At 34.9% G+C, this 19,955-nt stretch overlaps 1 long non-coding RNA gene across 1 annotated transcript; it reads right to left on the bottom strand.

Annotated features, from left to right (window-relative positions):
• Positions 1-299: 299 nt before the first annotated feature.
• On the bottom strand, positions 300-1,849 carry LOC124895466. Its single transcript, XR_007051727.1, has 3 exons — positions 1,405-1,849; positions 1,136-1,194; positions 300-445 (listed from the first exon to the last, which is right to left on the bottom strand). It is a non-coding gene; the product is annotated as an uncharacterized LOC124895466 (long non-coding RNA).
• Positions 1,850-19,955: the final 18,106 nt, after the last annotated feature.

Below are 19,955 nucleotides of genomic sequence, written 5' to 3'. Positions count from 1 at the left end.
ACGAGTCTCATCAATCAGGACTACGTCATCTGCAAAAAGCAAATAATAAGGCACCTTCTCCTGAATGTGCCGTATCAAAACTTTCATCACCAAGGCAAAAATAAGCATACTAAGCATTGATCCTTGATGTAACCCCATTAAGACAGGAAAGTGCTCCGAGTCCCCTCCCCCGTCTGAACTCGAGTCTTGGCTCCATCAGACATATCCTAATCGCCCTATCATATGAGTTCAATAATCCATATGACATCAAATGGTATAACATATATAGCATATTCAGACCAAATTGACATGCTTATAATCACTAGATAAATCTGAGAAATAGTAAACATACATAATTTTACAATCTCTAAGTTTAAAGAGCTAGCCATATAGGATCCCATCATATACATGTCAAGAAAGTTCCACAAACCACAACAACCAATATGAGTGAGGAAGGTAAAAATACCTGAAGAAAAAAAGTGATAGTTCAATAATTATCTCAAAATATGTATTCTGATTATAGTGAGTGTGGAGTCAATTCTCATATGACAAGAGAGGTGTTATTCATATCTAGAAATTTCTCATTTTGCTGAAATAATTTTGTTCCTGATCTTTTTGCTTGTTGCTGCATCCTATCAAATTACATAAGGTCACATGATTCCAATATTTTTGCACATAAGAAAATGTGAAAATGAAACAACCAATTTTTTCCAGTAGATATAAATTAAGCTACTCCTGAGAAGGTTTTAACAACTCAATTCCTTCTTTTTTTTAGTTCCCACTATAATATTCTTCCTTACTATCTTTCCATACTCTGCAAAATATAAGCAGTTAATCAATCAACCAATCTAGACAATCCCAAATTGGTCGCTTCTGATCAACCAATCAAGAGAATACCAAATTGGTTGCTTAGAAAATAGTAATCCTCTATATCCACTCCACTATATTTATATCTATTTCATTCCAATACTAACATTGAGCTATACAAATATTTCAGGAGAACTTTTAAGCTTATGACCATTATTTTGAATTTTAAGTTTGTCAAAATGGTAAGATCCTTAGCAACACACAAATGCCTAAATTGGCTCAAACTAATGGAGGAGGAAATAAATATAAGCTTTAGTTGAACAAATGTGATCATAGAAAGCACTTTCACCTTCCTTATTTATCCAAAGTGTTGTAGCAGGTTGTTGAGAGGGCTTCGAATATTTGGTTCTGCAAAAAACAAAAAACTTCATTAACCTATCACATCATAAGTTACAATAATAAAAGAGATATTTCTTCATAACCCTGTAAACAGGGAAGTGAAAAAGAACCAAACAATGAAAAATGAAAAATAGAAAAAAAAAATAGATTGAAACATCTTACAACAAATGAAACAATTATATGGTGTGCATCCATAGTATATACTAATTTTATACTCACCTGAGGTATCACACAAGAAATAAGTTGAATTATCCAAATCACCAGTTTTAAGAACCCAATCGAAGTAAGGTGATGCATATCTGTCAAAACTAAAAAAAATTTAATAAGGAGATACATGAAATCAAAGAACAATAATTCCAAACCTGAATAATTTGTACGTTGGCTGCTGTTAGAATTGAAGTGGTTGAATTTGAAAAACAGCCATACTTCGTTGAAATTTGAAATACAGAAAAATGAATAGAGTTATAAGCCTACGAGAATCAACTTTAGCATCATTAATCGGTGAATTGAATAGTTTGGGTTCCTTTTTTCCTTTCGCCTTTTGGATGGAGCAAGAAAGTTATGCTTCTCTGAATAGCGTGATTGTGTGGTTAACAATTTCATACTGTGGCAAAATAAAATGTCTAATTATTAAGAAAGAGGAATCAATGCCTGCGTTTGAAGAAGAGGATGAATAACGATGATTTTCATTTATTAATTTAATTTAAGCCTTCTTTATATATATATATATATAGAGAGAGAGAGAGAGAGATATTCTCAAAAGTAATCAATAATTACTCTATTTTATATGGGAAAATGAATTAAAAAGTCCAAAAAAATTATAAAAAAGATAATTGTGAATGGTGGTCTTCGAAGCATGCCACATTAACAAGAACATAACCTTCCTTTATATATATAGAGAGAGAGGGAGAGTGTGAGAGACTAAGAGAGATATTCTTCTTTTAAAACCAATCCAAATAAACATTTTCATCCCCAAACCCTTCGTTTATTGATTTCCATTTGATATTGTGAATCAATGGAATCCAATAAACATTCAATTTCAGCCAAATATAAGGGATTAAAAATCATAACAAGTATGATTAATCGAAAACATTTGTAATGCTAAGCTGAAGACAACAGACTAAAGAAGACTAAAATAAAGAAGGCATTTAACTAAGAAAAAGTAATCAAGTTGCACAAACAACATCGAAAGACTAAGAATTAGAGCTAACCAACGACATCAAAGTGGATTTAAACATAAGATAAAACTAGATCTATAATTCAACATACCAACCAATCTTCATCACAAAATCCTATGACCTGTCATGACTCGAGACTACTCCGTTAGTCGTAACACGATACATAGAACCACAAGTGATCCTAAGCTAACCCATGTACTGGCATGATGCTTGAGCAGTTAATTTAAAATATATATAAAAGATAAATATATTTAATGAAAGCATAATCATGACATAATTTGTTCTAAGACAACACTGTTCAAAGTTTACAAAACTGAAATTCTAAAAGAATAGGGAACTAAAACTACATACAATGACTCTAACTAATTATCTATGAAGACTCTAGTAATATTGACTATAGGTAGCAAGGGCATAACCCCAACTATCTGGCACGACCCAAACCAGCGCCTAATCATGTCGAGCATCTCAAGTCTGACACGGACTGGAGACTGCCTCAATACCCAACCATAACCGCCCTATACCCAATGTTGGATGAATTTCGAACATATAACAAGATAGAAAAATTACAATTGAAAGGAATTTAATAAAGTTCATAACCATAATCATCCCGACATCCAACCAAGCATCCAACTAGTGTCATCCCCAATACCAATAACAATGCCAAGGCTGACACCCATACCGCCACCACCTATTCCCAAAGTAGTCACACAAAGCATTTAACCAAAAACAAAGAACATCCGGTTAGGACATTCCCCCGACCATAGACTAAACCAAAGTCTAAGAAATAAACAAAAATATAAAAGAAAGTCCAGATCATGAAGTGGAGTCTTTCAGAGTATGGAATCTCACCACTTCAATCTAACACGAATTTTATCCACAAATCCAAGTCACTGAGATGGAGGAGAAGTATGGCCGATTCCTGAATCACATGGGAATACAACATCCAAATACGAGTTAGCGGGTGAACGCTAGCATGCAATCAAGAGTAAGGATAAAATAATGCCATTATTCAAAACCAAAGTAAATAACCAGATGCAATCACATAGATATAAAACCTTTAACTTAGGCTATGTAGCTTGGCCATCCTAAAACCACCTAGGGCTATATGGGTTCAGCTCCCCTTGTTGAAAGGCCCCCGGTGTGTGTTAGCCATACGAACCAGAGAATAACCTAGGATGACTAGTACATATCCTATAATATAAAGTGTGACATCATGCACATGGTCACCATGACTAAACCTCACATCGACAAATGTGAGTTTTCAGTATTGGTCCCCCCGGGAGCTCCACCTTTCACGACTTTGCTATCACAGGCCCCTTTAAGCCCATATTAAATCCAATTACTCATTCCAACCATTTACCAAGGAGACTTTTAATTAGGCATTAATCGTTGGTATTCTCATACAAAATTAGAGCTTGCAAGTCTATCCATTTATGCTATACCAAAGCCATTAAACCAGTTTGACTTCAAAGTTTTGGTTTAAGCCAATACCTTGGTCACCAAGGCCTTTCCAGTCCATTTAATACCATTTTAGCCAATTTAGGTTCCATTACCATATGATGCAATGCAAAGTTTTTCAATAATAGTCAAACTACGTGACCAAATCATTCTCATAGGTATTTTAACAAACATGTTGAGGGCATAAGATGTTTTCAAAACCAAAACTATATATCAATTGACCATTCTCATGCAACGACATATTCAAACCACAATTATAACATGAAAACCATAAGAGCAACATGGGAAAACATTATCTAACCGAGAACAACCAAAACCCCCAACATATTCTTCAAAACCCAAAATAATACGACAAATAATAACATGAAAATTATTTATTAAAATATTGTTTTAGTTGAACTAACAGTGAGGGAGGAGTAACATGGCTTAGAAAACAAAGAAGATGGAGAGGAACGACCCTTTAGAACCTTAATTGATTAACTTGATGAAAACCCTAGACTTATTTTAACCAAGAACTTGAGAGAGATTTTAGAGTGTTTGATTGTGAATAAGAGGTTAAGGAAGCATCCAAAGGTGTTTTATGTCGTGGCGTCAAAAGGATTTATTTGGGAAAATTTCCAAAATACCCCCAACTTAAACTGTAAAAATTTTCACAGGTGGGTATGGTTGGACCACTCAACTCGTATCCACATCATACAGTGGTACCCTTGTAATACCCCATGATTTTTCTAGCTTAAACTCATCCAAAAAAATGTCAAAGATTATCTCTTAGAATGAATGATGTTTATTTTGTATGGACTTCTTTAGATTTGAACTTTCCATGGCATAGGAAATTGAATTAACTTTCCAACGATATAAGATTTGCCTAAATCCGATAACCGGATAAGAAGTTAGGGCTATTTTAAGTTCCAATCATAAAACACTCATTTGGGACATTAGCGCATCGCGGAGAAGCTTAAAATCTCAATTGTCATTTTTCAGTGGCTCTCCGCGATTGCACCGCATCACAGAGAGGGCCAATTTCCCTTTTGGCAATTTCTAGTGTGACCTCGCAATACTAACGCGTCGCGCCAGAGGTTAAAATAACAAATATGAGGGCTCCGCGATTGTGGAAAATCGCGGAGAGAGCCCATTTCCCATTCGTCCAATTTCCATTGAGCCACCGTGATAGTGGCACATCGCGGTGGCCACCCAAATTGAAAAAATATACATTTTCTAGTTCTGTTTAAGAGTTTAAAGGGGGTATTTTGGTAAATCACCCAACCCCTAATCCATCCAAAACCATAAGATTTATCAAATATCAAGGCACTTTATGCCCTATTCATCTATTTCTCTCAAAAAAAATCCTAGTTCATCAACTTCCTCTCCAAGAAATCCAAGATTCCTCTATTAACTCTCCAAGATAACTCAAGATTGAGATTTCTTAATACAAGAACACCGATAAATCATCTCTAACGCTTCAATAGGAATCAAAGATTCAAGACTTTCATCAAAGATCATCAAATTAAGGTATGTGGGATTTGAACAAGGATAATTTCCAGATTTTGAGTTGATTATTTCAGTTTTACAATAAAGCTTTAATCTTTTGATCATCAGTTTAGCTATGGAATTCACTTTACAGAATTTAGACTAGCTTTATTTATAGATTTAAACATATAAATGCATAATTGATTTTAGATAAACCCTTATGCTAGTTTTAAAGTGGATTTCCACCAGAATGAGCGTAGCAAATAAAAAGGGATTGGTATTTAGCACCGAGCAGGAAGTGTGGGTTTAGTGCATCCAACTTCCATAGAACTACATAGACAGTATAGGTACAGATTATCAGATTATTACCACTTCTATGTGGATGATAGATTTAGCTTGTGATCGATCTACCCCTAGCAAGAGTATGGCACCTCTCCCCAACGTGAGGTTTCTATCTTAGGAGGATAAGACATTGGAATCCATGTTGCTTCCATAGTTTATGTCAGTTAAAAGAACCTTCCTTAAGATGAAATATTTTCCCTAATGCTTTGAAAGATCTCCCTTACAGAACAGTTTTGAAAGAATTTCCCTTCAGATAAACCGATAATGTATTTCTATACAGACTTGTAGATTCTACTTAGCCTATATGATTTAAGAATGAGAAAAAAATACATATTTTAAGACTCAGTGTAATGACTACAAGATTTAGACTATATGCCTTGTTATTCATGATTTTGACTTTCAAATTTCAGATTTATTTCAGCTTATGTGAGTCATTTACATTTAGCATGCATGATTTTATAAACTGTGATGATATTGTTTACTTATTGCATGCAACCCATATACTCAGTATATCCTCAAAGTATTGATCCACATAAATGTCTATGTGCTACATTATCTCATAATGTAGGTTCAGGTGCTCAGTCTCAGTAGCGACGATGATTTTCATGTATCTCATCTACATCCCTGTAGTTGGTGAGTCCTCATATTTCAAGGACTTAGCTATTCATATTTTAGTTTATTAGTACATGTTTCTTTATTGATTTCAGACAGTGTGAGTCAGCTGGGGCCTATCCCAGTGACTCTCTACACTCAATTAGTAGAGGCTTGTCAGACTATCAGATTCAGTCTTAGATCTCAGTTATCATATTCAGACTTTTCAGTATTTTCTTAATTAGATGGATGAGATTAGTACTTTCAGATATATTCAAATAGTTTTCCATATTTTATCATAATTTATACTTATATTTCCCCATGTTGAGATTCAGATGTGTTAGAAAGTAGCCGGGGTTAGCTCAGGAATACTTGTAGTTCGGAGCACCATGTGACGTCCCAGGAACTAGATTTTGGGGCATTACAACCCTGTACTCACATATTGATAAGAAAGTTGGACACCACAGTCTGTCCAACACACGACTCCTTAGCCTAACTTATACCATCACTATATGATAAGTACCCTTCAAGTCATACCCTAAGCAAAACATTATGGCTAGACACTGGACTATACCCCTCGTATCATGAATATACAACTCGTATTCAACAGTTGTACCCATAATAGAAACTCAACCACCATTTAATGTACGCCCTATAAGTTGAGTCACATGACCCGTACCCTTACCATACGACTATTATGGTGAGTTGTATGATGATCAGAAAGCTTAAGACTTGAGAAATTTGCAAGGAAAAAACCCATAACTAACAGTTCCAATTCATAAGTCATATAATTCCTCTTATGCACCTTTAGCTATCTAGAGTCATAAGCTATCACCTTTCTATGGTGCATCAGATCTCAACCAAGTCCCACAAGAGACACATCACAGTAGATCACAAACCCATTAGTGCCTTCAGGCAAAGTCAAAACTAGAGCCGAAGTTAGCTTATCCTTCAGCTTTTCAAAACTACCCTCGCAAGCATCCGACCACGAGAACTTTACCTTCTTCTGAGTCAACTTAAGTTAACAGGGCAGCTATAGTCAAAAATTCTCTACAAACCACCTGTAGTAACCAGCTAAACCCAAGAAACTGTGAATATCAATTGGAGTCGTGGGTCTAGGCCATTTCTTCACCACACCAACTTTCTGCAGATCCACCATAATCCCTTCATTAGAAATGATATGACCTAAAAAAGTGACATCGTTCAACCAGAATTCACATTTCAAGAATTTGGCATATATCTGCTGCTCCTTCAGGGTCTGTAATATAATACGAAGGTAATCGACATGATCTACCTCACTCTTAGAATATACCTAGATGTCATTTATAAAAACAATAAAAAATAAATTCCAAAACTGACGAAAGACCCTATTTATCAAATCCATGAATGCAGCAGGGGCATTGGTCAACTCGAAAGACATAACCAGAAACTAAAAGTGCCCATACCGATTATAAAAAGCAATCTTAGGGATGTAAACCTCCCTAATCTTCAACTGGTGATACACAGATTGAAGATCAATCTTGGTGAAAAATATAACACCCTACAACTGGTCAAACAAATCATCTATTCTTAAAGAGGATACTTATTCTTTATCTTTACCTTATTCAACTATCGATAATCAATACACATCCAAAAATATCCATCCTTATTACATATGAATAACACCGGTGCACCCCACGGGGACACACTAGGATGGATGAAACCCTTGTCTAAAACATCCTTGAGTTGCTTCTTAAGCTCCTTCAACTCAGCTGGAGCCATTCTATACGGGGGAATAGAAATTGGATGAGTGTCCAAAACAAGATCAATCCCAAACTTAATATCCTTATCAGGAGGAACACCAGGAAGATCATCAGAAAAGACCTTAGAAAATTCATTCACCACTGGGATAGAATGAAAAGAGGAACCCTCCGAGTTAGAACCCTTAACTCAGACTAGATGATAGAGACACCACTTGGAGATTAATCTCTGAGATCTAAGATATGATATAAACTTCCCCTTAGGAACTAAGGAACCATCCTCTCACTTGATAATTAGCTCATTTGGGTATTTAAGGATAAACTTATGGGTCTTAAAGTCTATAAAGGCACAACACAAGTATAACCAATCCATCCTCAATATAACATCAAAATCAACCATGTAAAATTCAAAAAGATCCACTAAAGTTTTTCGACCACCCACAGATACCACACAACCTTTATAGACTCTTGAGATAAAAACTAAAATGCAAAGTTACAAATGAGGTCACATAAGAAAAAGTGAGCCTTGGGTCAAGTAAACAGTATACATCTCAGGAAAAGCGTTTCAATATACCAATCACAAAATCAGGCAATAACTTAGACTCTTATCGGGTAGTGAGAGCATAAAGATAATTTTGACCAGTGCCAAAATTGGATGGTGCACCTTTGGTGTGAGAGCTAATGATGAAACAACTGGAACCTTGCCCCCAAAGAAACCTTGGCCATTAGACAGTTCTTAATCATGTGCCCTAGTTGACCACAGTTGAAGCACTTATCTATTCCTTCATTACAATAACCCCGATACAATCTACCATAAAACCTATAAGGAAGATATGATGGAGCTGACTGAGCCCCACTTGCCTGAGATTTGGAACCCAGTTCCCTAAAGTTGTCGCTACCTTTGAAATGCCTATCACCCGATGACTTTGGGTAGAGATCACTAGCCTTCGATTAAGACCTAGAGTTTCCCCACTTCCTACCATCCCTTCTATTCAGCTATTGGCCACCACCCTATTCAGAGAACCTAAGATTTTTACCCTGCCTTTCCTCTTTCTCAGCATGTTTCTTCTTTTCTTCCTCTGCCTACTGCATGTATATAACCAACCTGGAGATATCCACATCCTTGATAAATAAGGCAACCTTACTCTCCAATATCAAATATCTGGACAACCTGGAAGCAAACTTCCTCATTCTATCCCTCATGCTAGAAGCCATCTCTGGAGCATACCGAGATAACTGGTAAAGCTTTAAGGCATAATATTTGAGGGATATTTTGCCTTGCTTTAGATTTACTAACTCTTCTACGTTTGCTTTTCTCAACTCCTGAGGAAAGAAGCAATTCGGGAAAGCATTAGAGAGATCCTCCCAGAACGCTGACTCAGCATCATCGTCACCCCTTGACTGATCTTATTTCTCATACCACTGGTATGCCACATCTTTCAACTATTAGTAGAAAATCTCCATGACCTTCACATTCGTGGCATACATAACACAAAAAATCTTTTCCACATCATCCCAAAAACCCTGATTAAAAAGTCGAAGGGTTTAACCTTATGAACTGGGCAACCCTTGTGGACTTAGAAAATAAAGTAACATATGTACCACTCTTAGCCTGATAAGCCACCAATTAAGCTAACATATGGATAAACTAATAAAACTCAACATTTGTTAAATCAGCTTGAGGCTCTCGAGTAGGACTAAAGGGAATCAGTGGAACTCCAAAAGAATAATTAGGAACTGGATCCCTAGATCGGATCTGTACATCATAGGTCAAATGAGTTCTATCAGCATTGTCCATAGGTGGGACAGAGGAGTTTTTATGAGCATCAGATCATCGAAGAGACATGATCTGAAAAGCAAACAAACAAGAGTTGGAGGAGAATTTAGGACCTTAGAAACTACGACTTGAAAATATAACACAAGAAATAAAAATATTCCTAAATTTCTCGTAGCCTCTCCCTTATGAGTGTAGCATGCTACACACCCTTAAAAGAGACTCTACTCGACATAGTTTTATGAACTTTTAATTGACCATGAACCTTGGGCTCTGATACCAATCTGGCATGACCCAAACCAGGGCCTAGTCGTGTTGGGTATCTCAAGTCTGACTCGGACCAGAGACCGCCCCCAATACCTAACTATAACTGCCCTGTACCCTATGTTGAATGAATTTTGAACATATAACAAAATAGAACAATTACAATTGAAAGATATTTAATAAAGTTCATAACCATAACCATCCCAACATCCAACCAAACATCCAACTGGTGTCATCCCCAATACCAATACCAATGCCTAGGCTGACACCTATACCGACACCGCCCATGCCCAAAATAGTCACACAAAGCCTCTAACCAAAAAAAGAATATTTGGTTGGGACATGCCCCCGACCATAGCCAAAATCAATGTCTAAGAAATAAATAAAAATATGAAAGGAAGTCCATAGCATGAAATAGAGTCTTTTAGAGTATGGAAACTCCCCACTTCAGTCCGACACAAATGCTATCCCTAAATCTACATCATCAAATAGGAGGATTAGTATGGTCAGTTGCTGCATCGCGTGGGGATACACCGCCTGAAGATGGATTAGCGGGTGAATGCTAGCATAAACTCAGGAGTAAGGATAAAATAATGCAATTATTCAAAACTAAAGTAAATAACCATATGCAATCACTTACATACATACACACACACACACACATATACCATGCCAAGAAAGAAAATTGGGTTTAGCATGCATTTAAAACATTTAACCTGGGTTGTTGATCTGAGGTGATTTTATACACTTTTGTATCATCATTCTAGCTTATTTCAGTTTATTTTTAGAGAAATTTGTGTGCTTAAGGTGTTCATATTGATATATATAAGAATTTAAGTGTCCAAGTGTGTATTTACAATGTCCAAGGTATTTTTCAAACAAGTTTGTGCTTAATTGAGTAATTTAGAGTTCAACCTGGAAAACTAGTTTTACTAGCTTGAGCTAGGTGTGTGTCTAGTTGGTCTCGGTGGATTTTAATGTGTTTAATTTTTTCTAAATATTTTAATGGTGTAATTTTATATGGAATAACTTGTTTTTAATGGGTAAAGTTTAATTTGTTTAAGTCAAGAGTCGGAATGATAAGTGGAAGAGCATTGCGAATTTGCCTTATCTTAGCTTGTGTTTTGATTTATTGTTAAGAATATTGTGTTGTTTTGATCTTTAATCTATGGTGTATGATATTTTAGAAGGCTTGAAAAAGGATTAATTTCCTTTTGTTAACATAAAGAAGACACGTACAGTGAACAATATATGCCTGGACTATTTTGGATGGAAAACGAAGGAGATGGCTACACGGTTTATTAGGTTTTAATTTTATTTTTAGTCTTTAATTTTTCATATCCTGTATTCAAATATTTGGATCATGATTATGAATATTAGTGGCTAAAAACCCTCCTTCCGGGGTTAAATCCAAGAACATGATTACTATTGTTTTGGATTAAATTCATTAATTTTGCTTATCATATTTGGTTGTTTGTTTATTCTTGTTTTAGTTATTTTGTGAATTGATCACCCATAAAATACATATATTGTCAACCTTTTGATCTCGGGAGAGGGAATAGGGAGATAGAACATGGGAATAAACAAAGTTTGAGTTTTTATTCTTTTATAAAATAAAGAATTAAACTTAGCATCTAGGACAAGAATGTACTTAGATGCCTTACTTGATTCATACGTAGGATGATAGTGTTAATTAACTTAATTGGATTATTACATCCCCGCTCAACGATGTAGCTGTAATATCTATATTAGGAAAAAGATTATAGGTTGGGAAATCATGATCATGCAATTAACCCTACGAATTAACAACCAAGATAAGCAAATTAGTGGATGAGATTCAATAACATAGTATGATTGTTTGGAGTACTTTAATCTGGGCTTTACTCCATTGCTTGTTCCAAGAATTTAATTTTTGCATTATTTATTTCATTTTTAGTTTAAAAAATTACAAACTCTCTTCTTGTTTATTTTTCTCAATTAGTTAGACTAGAATTAGATAGGTGGCGAATGCAAGTCCCTAAGAGATCGATACTTGGGCTTCCTTAAAGCCACTATATTACTTGATAAGACCACGTACACTTGCGTGTGTTCTTGGGCACTGTCAGCTATGTAGCTTGGCCGTCTTAAAACCACCCATATGCTATATGGGTTCAACTCTCCCTGTTGAAAGGGCCTCGGTGCGTGTTAGCTACACGAATAGGTGAATAACCTGAGATGACTAGTACATATCCCAAAATATAAAGTATGACATCATGTACACGTTCACCATGACCAAACCTCACATCGGCAAACATTAGTTTTCAGTATTGGTCCACCCGTGACCTCCACCTTTTATGGCTTTGCTATATCAACCCCCTTTAAGCCCATATTAAATCCAAATTCACATTCCAACCATTTAACAAGGAGTATTTTAATAAGGCATTAACTGTTGGTATCGTCATACCAAAATTAGAGCTTGCAAGTCTATCCATTTATTTCATACCAAAGCCATTAAACTAATTTGACTCCAAAGTTTTTGTTTAAACCAACATCTTGGCCACCAAGTCCTTTCCAATCTATTTAAAACCATTTAAGCCAATTTAGTTTCTATTACCATATTATTCAATGCAAAGTTTTTCAATAATAGTCAAACTATGTAACAAAATCATACTCATAAGCATTTTAACAAACATATTGAGGGAATAAGATTTTTCCAAAACCAAGACCATTTATCAATTGACCATTCCCATACAACCACATGTTTAAACCATAATTATAACATGAAAACCATAAGATCAACATGGGAAAACGTTATCCAACCAAGGATAACCAAAACCCCCAACATATACTTCAAAACCCAAAATAATACTACAATAATGCCATGAAAATCATACATTAAAACATGATTTTAGTTGAACTAACAATGAGGGAGTAGTAATATGCCTTAAAAAACAAGGAAGATAGAAAGGAACCACCCTTTAGAGCCTTAATTGATTAACTTGAAGAAACCCCTTGCCTTTCTTAAACCAAGAGCTTTAGAGAGATTTGCGAGTGTTTAGAGAGCATTTGACTGTGAATAAGAGGTTAAGGAATCCTCCAAAGGTGTTTTATGTCATGGGGTCCAAAGGATTTATTTGGGGGAAATGTCCAAAATATCCTAACTTAAACTGTAAAAATTTCTGTAGGTGGGTACGGTTAGACCATCAACTCGTATCCACATCATAAAAGTGGTGCCCTCTACTCGTATCTTGATCAGAAAGTTGGACACCACATTCTTTCCAATATACGACTCCTTATCCTAACTCGTACCATCACCATACGAGAAGTACCCTTCTAGTCATACCCTAAGAAGCACATCAAGGTTAGATACTGGACAACATACATTTGCACACTATACCCCTCGTATCATAAACATATGGACCGTACTCAGCAATTCGTACCCATAATAGAAACTCAACCACCGCTCACTGGACATCCTACGAGTTGAGTTACATAACCTGTACCTATATCATATGACTAGTATGGTGAGTTGTATGATGGTAAAAAAGCTCAAGACTCGAGAAATTTGCAAGAACAAGAACCCAGGGTGTTTCACTATCCCAAATCAATACATATGAATAAGAAAACTACAATATGAGAACTACAACTGACTTGAACCCTTTAAATAAAAAACTCATGACTTGCTGGCTGGAAGCAAAAATCTGTCCGACCCTGGTGTGTGGGCTATATTTGATGCCTACATTATGGAGCAATATAGCCATAGACACATATATGTGGTCAATACTGATTATTTGAGACATTCACTAATCATGAAAATACTTAAAATATGCTTTAGCACTGAAGACATAAGGTATTTGCTAAAAATATATATTTAAAATAGGTTTGTACATAAAACTGTAAGGCATAGTGAAATTTCTAAATCATGAGCTGAAAACATTTCTTAAACTTGAAAGCAGTAGAAACATGAATACCATATGTAAATCTCAAGTTAAAGCTAAATAGGTTGCATAAATTATATTGAGGTTTATGTATGAATACTGAGCATGAATGTGTGAACATATTAAATGAATGCAAGACCAAGCATAAACATGTGCTGAGCTGATTTGAATAATTGAATAACTGATATAAGGGCACTTAGTCATGCAAACCTAGACTGATATAATTTGACTACTGAACTAAAATTGTGAGAGCTAACATTTAACCTACATACCTTAATCTAAGCTAATCGGGTCCAACTTGTAACCCCAGTTGGAAGGGTGTTAGTACCTTGCCATGGGTATCAACACTGGCTATGTGGATCCACTAAACTGATATCTTAAAGGACTAGGGTGTCAGTCCTCTACTGGCTGGTGACACTTAAGAGAGTCTTAGTCCTTTATTGGAAGGTGACCTCTTATAACCTATACTGGCTACGTAGTTCAGGAACTTAGGGACTGTTACTAAAGGTCTCAGTCCTCTATTGGCAGGTAAGCCTTCATCCCTAGGTTCACTCAATGCTAAGTCCTACTCTTAATTGAACTGACGCCGGTGAAGATAATTGCTTAACATGATTTAACACTGATAATGCTCAACATTACAATGCTATAAACTTCATGGTATAAACATGATGTAAATATATATATCATCTAAGTATCGGGTGTTCACAACCCACCAGCATAGAAAATAATATAATTTAATATAATGGTTTTAATGTAATGGCATGATAGAAAATTTCATGACTTAAACTCAAGTATCCAATAATTTCATCAGTATAATGACTTATCGTGGTTAAAGTACAAAAAAATTCTTGAGGTTATGAGGAAATACAATTTCATGATTGGAATCAAGAACTACATGGAGAAATCATAGAATTTACAATTTTCATGAAATCCTAAAATCAAAATAGAATTAAACTTGAGAATTTGGAGAAACTTTGGAACTCAATGGGTGAAAGAAACATAGTGATGAATATCCCACATACCTGAATTTCTTGATTTCTTGAAGGAGAACATGAATTTGGATCCTTGGAAGTTGAACTTTTGAAAAAAATCCTAACTTCTTTCTCTTGAGAGTGGAGAGGAGAATAAGAGTTGAAAACTGACTAATGATGTGAAAATATCATTTATAGGGTGATTTAAGTTTTGGAAGTAGGGTTTGAGGTGAGAAAAGACCAAAATACCCCTAAAAAATAGGACAAGATTGCATAAATTTTTAGTTGGCAACTAAGTTGACAGCTTGTCAACTAGTTTACAACTTATCAACTTAGTCGCCAATCTCTAGCTGGACTTGTACACTTTCTAGTTAAGGTTGACGACTTAGTTCTCAACTTATCAACTAGTTGATGTCTTGTCAATTTAGTCATCATCTTCCCTAAGTGATTTAGAATTTTTTTAGTTAAGCCTGATTACTAAGTTGACAGCTCATTACTTAGTTGACAGCTTATCATTCAAGTCGTCACCTTCTCTCAGACAGGCACTCCAAGGTAAAATGAGCATAACTTTCTACTCTAAAATCAGATTAAGGTAAAATCATATGCGTTAGAAAGAAGACTCAAAGATATTTAATTTTCTATATATATTAAGCTACCTAAATAGTTATATTCTAGAAGTAATGGTCATTTGAATTTGACCCAAGTTGAAACATCCACTAAAACCCAATCGGTAGATAAGTTCTCAACTCATCTTTTAGTTAGAAGATTTTTATGATATCGATTCATATCCAAAGATGTTACCATACTATATAATTTATCAACCCACTTATTTTGACATGGAAATTATTGGGTTTAGGTATATACATGTAGGAATGATGGTTCGAATTTAAGCCCAAAATGTGGGCTGTAACATGACCTTTAAGGCGTCTACAACAAATAATTATAGCATTCTTATTTATGAGAGTCCAACGATAAAAATATTCTATGAATACATTTAATCAACAAATTAAAATCATTAGGCCTACTAACACGAAGAAGAAGAAAGTGCAAAAAAGATAAAGTTTATACCTTTTTTGGAGCAGAAACTAAGACAAACGAGTTCTTTAAACAGACTTTAACACTGAAATTTGAATTTAACCTTGATAAAATTTAGATGAAGTCATCAGAATTTGATTTTTTCTAGTGTATTCTTCTAAAAATCTTTCTTGAATTTTTGGTTACTTAGGATTGGAGGAATGTTCCTACAAAATCCTCAAAATTTTCTCCAAAAATCCAATCTAATTTTCCTTCAACCCACACTACCTATTTATAGAAAAAATCATTTAATGGGGAAAATTTAGGGGTAGATTAGGGAATTTCACTAGGAATTTGGAAATTTATATTAGAATAATCTTTTGGACTTTGCAACCATGGAATCAATGAATTTGGACCAACTTTGGGGGGAATTCATAGTGAATTCTTGGGATTTTTTGGGGAAATTATGAATTTCTCCTCAATGAATCAAAATTTCACAACATTGTACCTCAACAATATGAATTAAGCCAAATTCTGGTTGAGTTTTTAGGGACTCAAACATTGATAAGTGATAAGGTGTCATTTTGGGGTTTGATTGGATGAGCTGTGTTGGACGTTGTATTGTTCGTTTAAGTTGAATGTTGTTTTATAGATTTAGCAATCGTTTGGTTGACCTGGTATCATGTTTGTTGTTTATTACGTCACTTCTACTACTTTTACATTGTTGATGGGTTTTGTCATTGTGATACTGTTGTTGTTGTTGTTGTTTGCTAAGTTTGAGAAGACAAGGTAAAGGGGTGGGCCAAGTCAGTGACAATTGTTGGTTTTGGGCGATGATATTTTAAAAGGGCAATAGGGATAGACTGAATTAGGAATAGGGATTTAGGATTAGGTTATTTAATAAATATTCCCATGTTAGAATTTTGGTCAATTTCTATGGTAAGAATGTATTTGTGATTCATATATAACCTTCGAACTGTCGATCTTTGGGTAATCTTGTATACTATTTGATTAGAATATTGTTGCGACTTAAGGATGACTTATGGACTATATACTCACAGGAAATATTGCACACTATCCTATCTAAAATATTATGACTTATAGATGACCCTTATATTGACAATTTCTGTGAAATCTAGTTTGTCATCCATTTTGAGATAGCGACTTAAAGATGTCCCTTTGAATCACATGCCTTTTCAACTTGATATGTTGATGCATTCAGATGTTGATTTATAAAATATTGAAATATCCTTGATGCTAGGCTACATCGCCTTTTGTGTGGTCAACAAATATAAAATGTTGAGATATCCCCATTGCTAGATTATGCTATCTTTGTGTAGTCAATGGATATAGGTGCTCCAAAGTATCTTCCAAAGCTAGACGTTATTATTTTGTATGGTTGAGTGATTATGAAGAGGGAGAGTTATTTGAATGGTATGATGGCTATCTTAGAATGAAATAAAATGGTCCTCTAGGAATGGAATAAAATGACCCTCTTGGTAATGAAATGAAATGGCCCTCTCAGTATGAAATAAAATATCCCTCTTAATATGAAATAAAATGGCCCTCTTGGCAATAGAATAAAATGGCTTTCTTGTCAATGAAATGAAATGACACTCTTGGCAAAGAAATAAAATAGCATAAAATGGCCCACTCGACATGACCCTCTTGAAAATAGAATGAAATGACAAGTGATATGGCATGGAATGAAATGGCCCTATCAGAAATAGAATAAAATATCCCTCTCAGCAATGAAATGATATGGGGAAAAATGACCTCTCAACAATGAAATGGTCCTCTCAGAAATAAAATGAAATGACCCTCTCGACATGGCCCTCTCGGCAATGGAATGAAATAAAATGCAATGGGATATGGTGTAATGTAATGACGTGCAATGGAATGTAATGGAATGTGATGATATGTGACAAAATAAAATGAAATTCAATGAAAGGCAATGAAATATAATGGGATGCCATGAAACGTAATGGAATGTGATGGAATACAAATGAAATGAAACAATATGTAATGGAATGTAATGATATGTAATGGAATGTATTGGTATATAATGGAATGTAATGGGATGCAATGGAATGTAATAGGATGCAATGAACCTCTTGACAATTTGAAGAGAAGCTTCACTGGAGTTTGTTTATTAGTTTGTTGTCTTTCTGCATGTACCTATACTCAAGGGACCACAGATAAGATTTATATGACTTAGTCTACTATTAATCTTCTCTTGTTGAGGGGTATTTAAACAGCAAAATCCGTTGGAGGTAAACAAATGTGTGAAATCCCTTTTGCAGTATCGCTCGATACTATTTTCTATACTTCATGGAGAGTTTGAGGACTTTTCTGCTCTCCCTCCAATAGAGTGATCCTTTTGGTTGTATCTTTATCATGACAACTCGTTTAGTTGTACTTGTGCTCAAGGTAAGCATTCAGTAGATATAGAGTTGCTTTTACTAGGGACTATTTTTTAAAAGTTTGTAATAAAATAATCATAAAGAGGATAAGACGCCTTTGTTTGTCATCTATAGTCTCTTGAAAAGAGATAGACAAGTCAAAATGTCCTTGATAAATGGTTAACTGAAACCGTCTTTGGGGCCAACAAAAATACCATTCTAGAGCATTCTATGCTTTGGTCTGGTTCCCAATTCACATGGTGAATTTTTCTAAAAAGATCCCCATTTTATGCATTGATCCCTACATTCACAGAAAAATTGGTAGTTTTCAGTGAAACTACTTCGTGTTGACCACATTGATCTTTGATTTGCTTCTTGTCATCTTTCAAGAGCTCGATCATGTTATGAATTTCGCCCTGACTCCCTATTTCAATAGATGTTAGGCAAAAACTAGTTAAATAGAAAATGTGTATAGATTTTCAAAAATAGTTTTGGTTTTTGAAAACTTAGTTTCAAAATTTATGCAAAAGTTTTTAGAGAATCTTTGTCAGTCATATCGCTGTTGACACCCAATTTTTGACCTCCTGATACTCATTTTAGGCTGCTATTTTAGGAAAATTATTAATTTCAAATGTTAGCATTTTTACACATTATTCTTGTATCGAACAAATATTGACGTGTCACATTCTTGATTTAAAAATACGCAAATTATTTTAATATTTTTAATATTTATTAATTCAAATATAACATTTTACATAATTATAATAATAAAAATTAAATTAATGTTTACGTAAATGTGTGCAATCATAATTTACAAATGCGTTGTTTAGTCCTTGTCATTACAATTGCTATTATTATTATTATTATTATTATTATTATTATTATTATTATTATTATTATTATTATTATTGTTACTATTAATATAGACAATTTTATATAATAATTTCACGTAGCACTAATTTTACACGTATGATTAGTTTAATATTGACATCTTATTTTTTTTTAGTTATTATTTTATTATGTCATTATTATTAAAATAGCAGCCTAATTTAACTTATTTAAATTCTAGCCATTTAGTATTCAATTAATGTCAATTTTAACAAATTTGATATTCATTCTGATTTTAACCCTTTTTAAAATTATTCTAATCTCAATCATCGATCAAAATCGATCCAACGGTTGAGATCAGATCAGCCTCCTTTCCTTTTAAAACTCCAAAAACCCTAATTCAATCTAACAATAATAACCACATAAATCTCTCCCTTCTCTCTTCTTTTTGCTGGCGACCCATTTCTCCCATCCAGCCATAGCAATAAACAACCAACGATAATATCAACCCGGCTAATGCCACCACATCTCCGACTACTCCAGCCGGCAAAGTAGCTGGACCAGTCGTACAACCAAGGAAAACCTGCCGCCGACGATCTCCCTCACTAGCCATCGACCCACCACTCGCTCCAGTCAATGCCATCAACTACAGCAACAACAACGTCGGCCGTCCGGAAAATAATCTCCAGAAACAACAAACGCCGGCCACTGCCGTTCAAAGACGACCACCTCTCCTTCCTCTCCCGCGCCACCAGCAGGCGGGGATCCCACCACTGCCTCGTACCAACCACCAATGGAAACATCAACCCCATAGCCGACCTCCCT

This window comes from Capsicum annuum, unplaced genomic scaffold, assembly GCF_002878395.1.
Source record: "Capsicum annuum cultivar UCD-10X-F1 unplaced genomic scaffold, UCD10Xv1.1 ctg82396, whole genome shotgun sequence".
Taxonomy (NCBI): domain Eukaryota; kingdom Viridiplantae; phylum Streptophyta; class Magnoliopsida; order Solanales; family Solanaceae; genus Capsicum; species Capsicum annuum.
The sequence above is the reverse complement of the archived record's forward strand: the minus strand, read 5'-3'. Positions and strand labels throughout refer to the sequence as shown.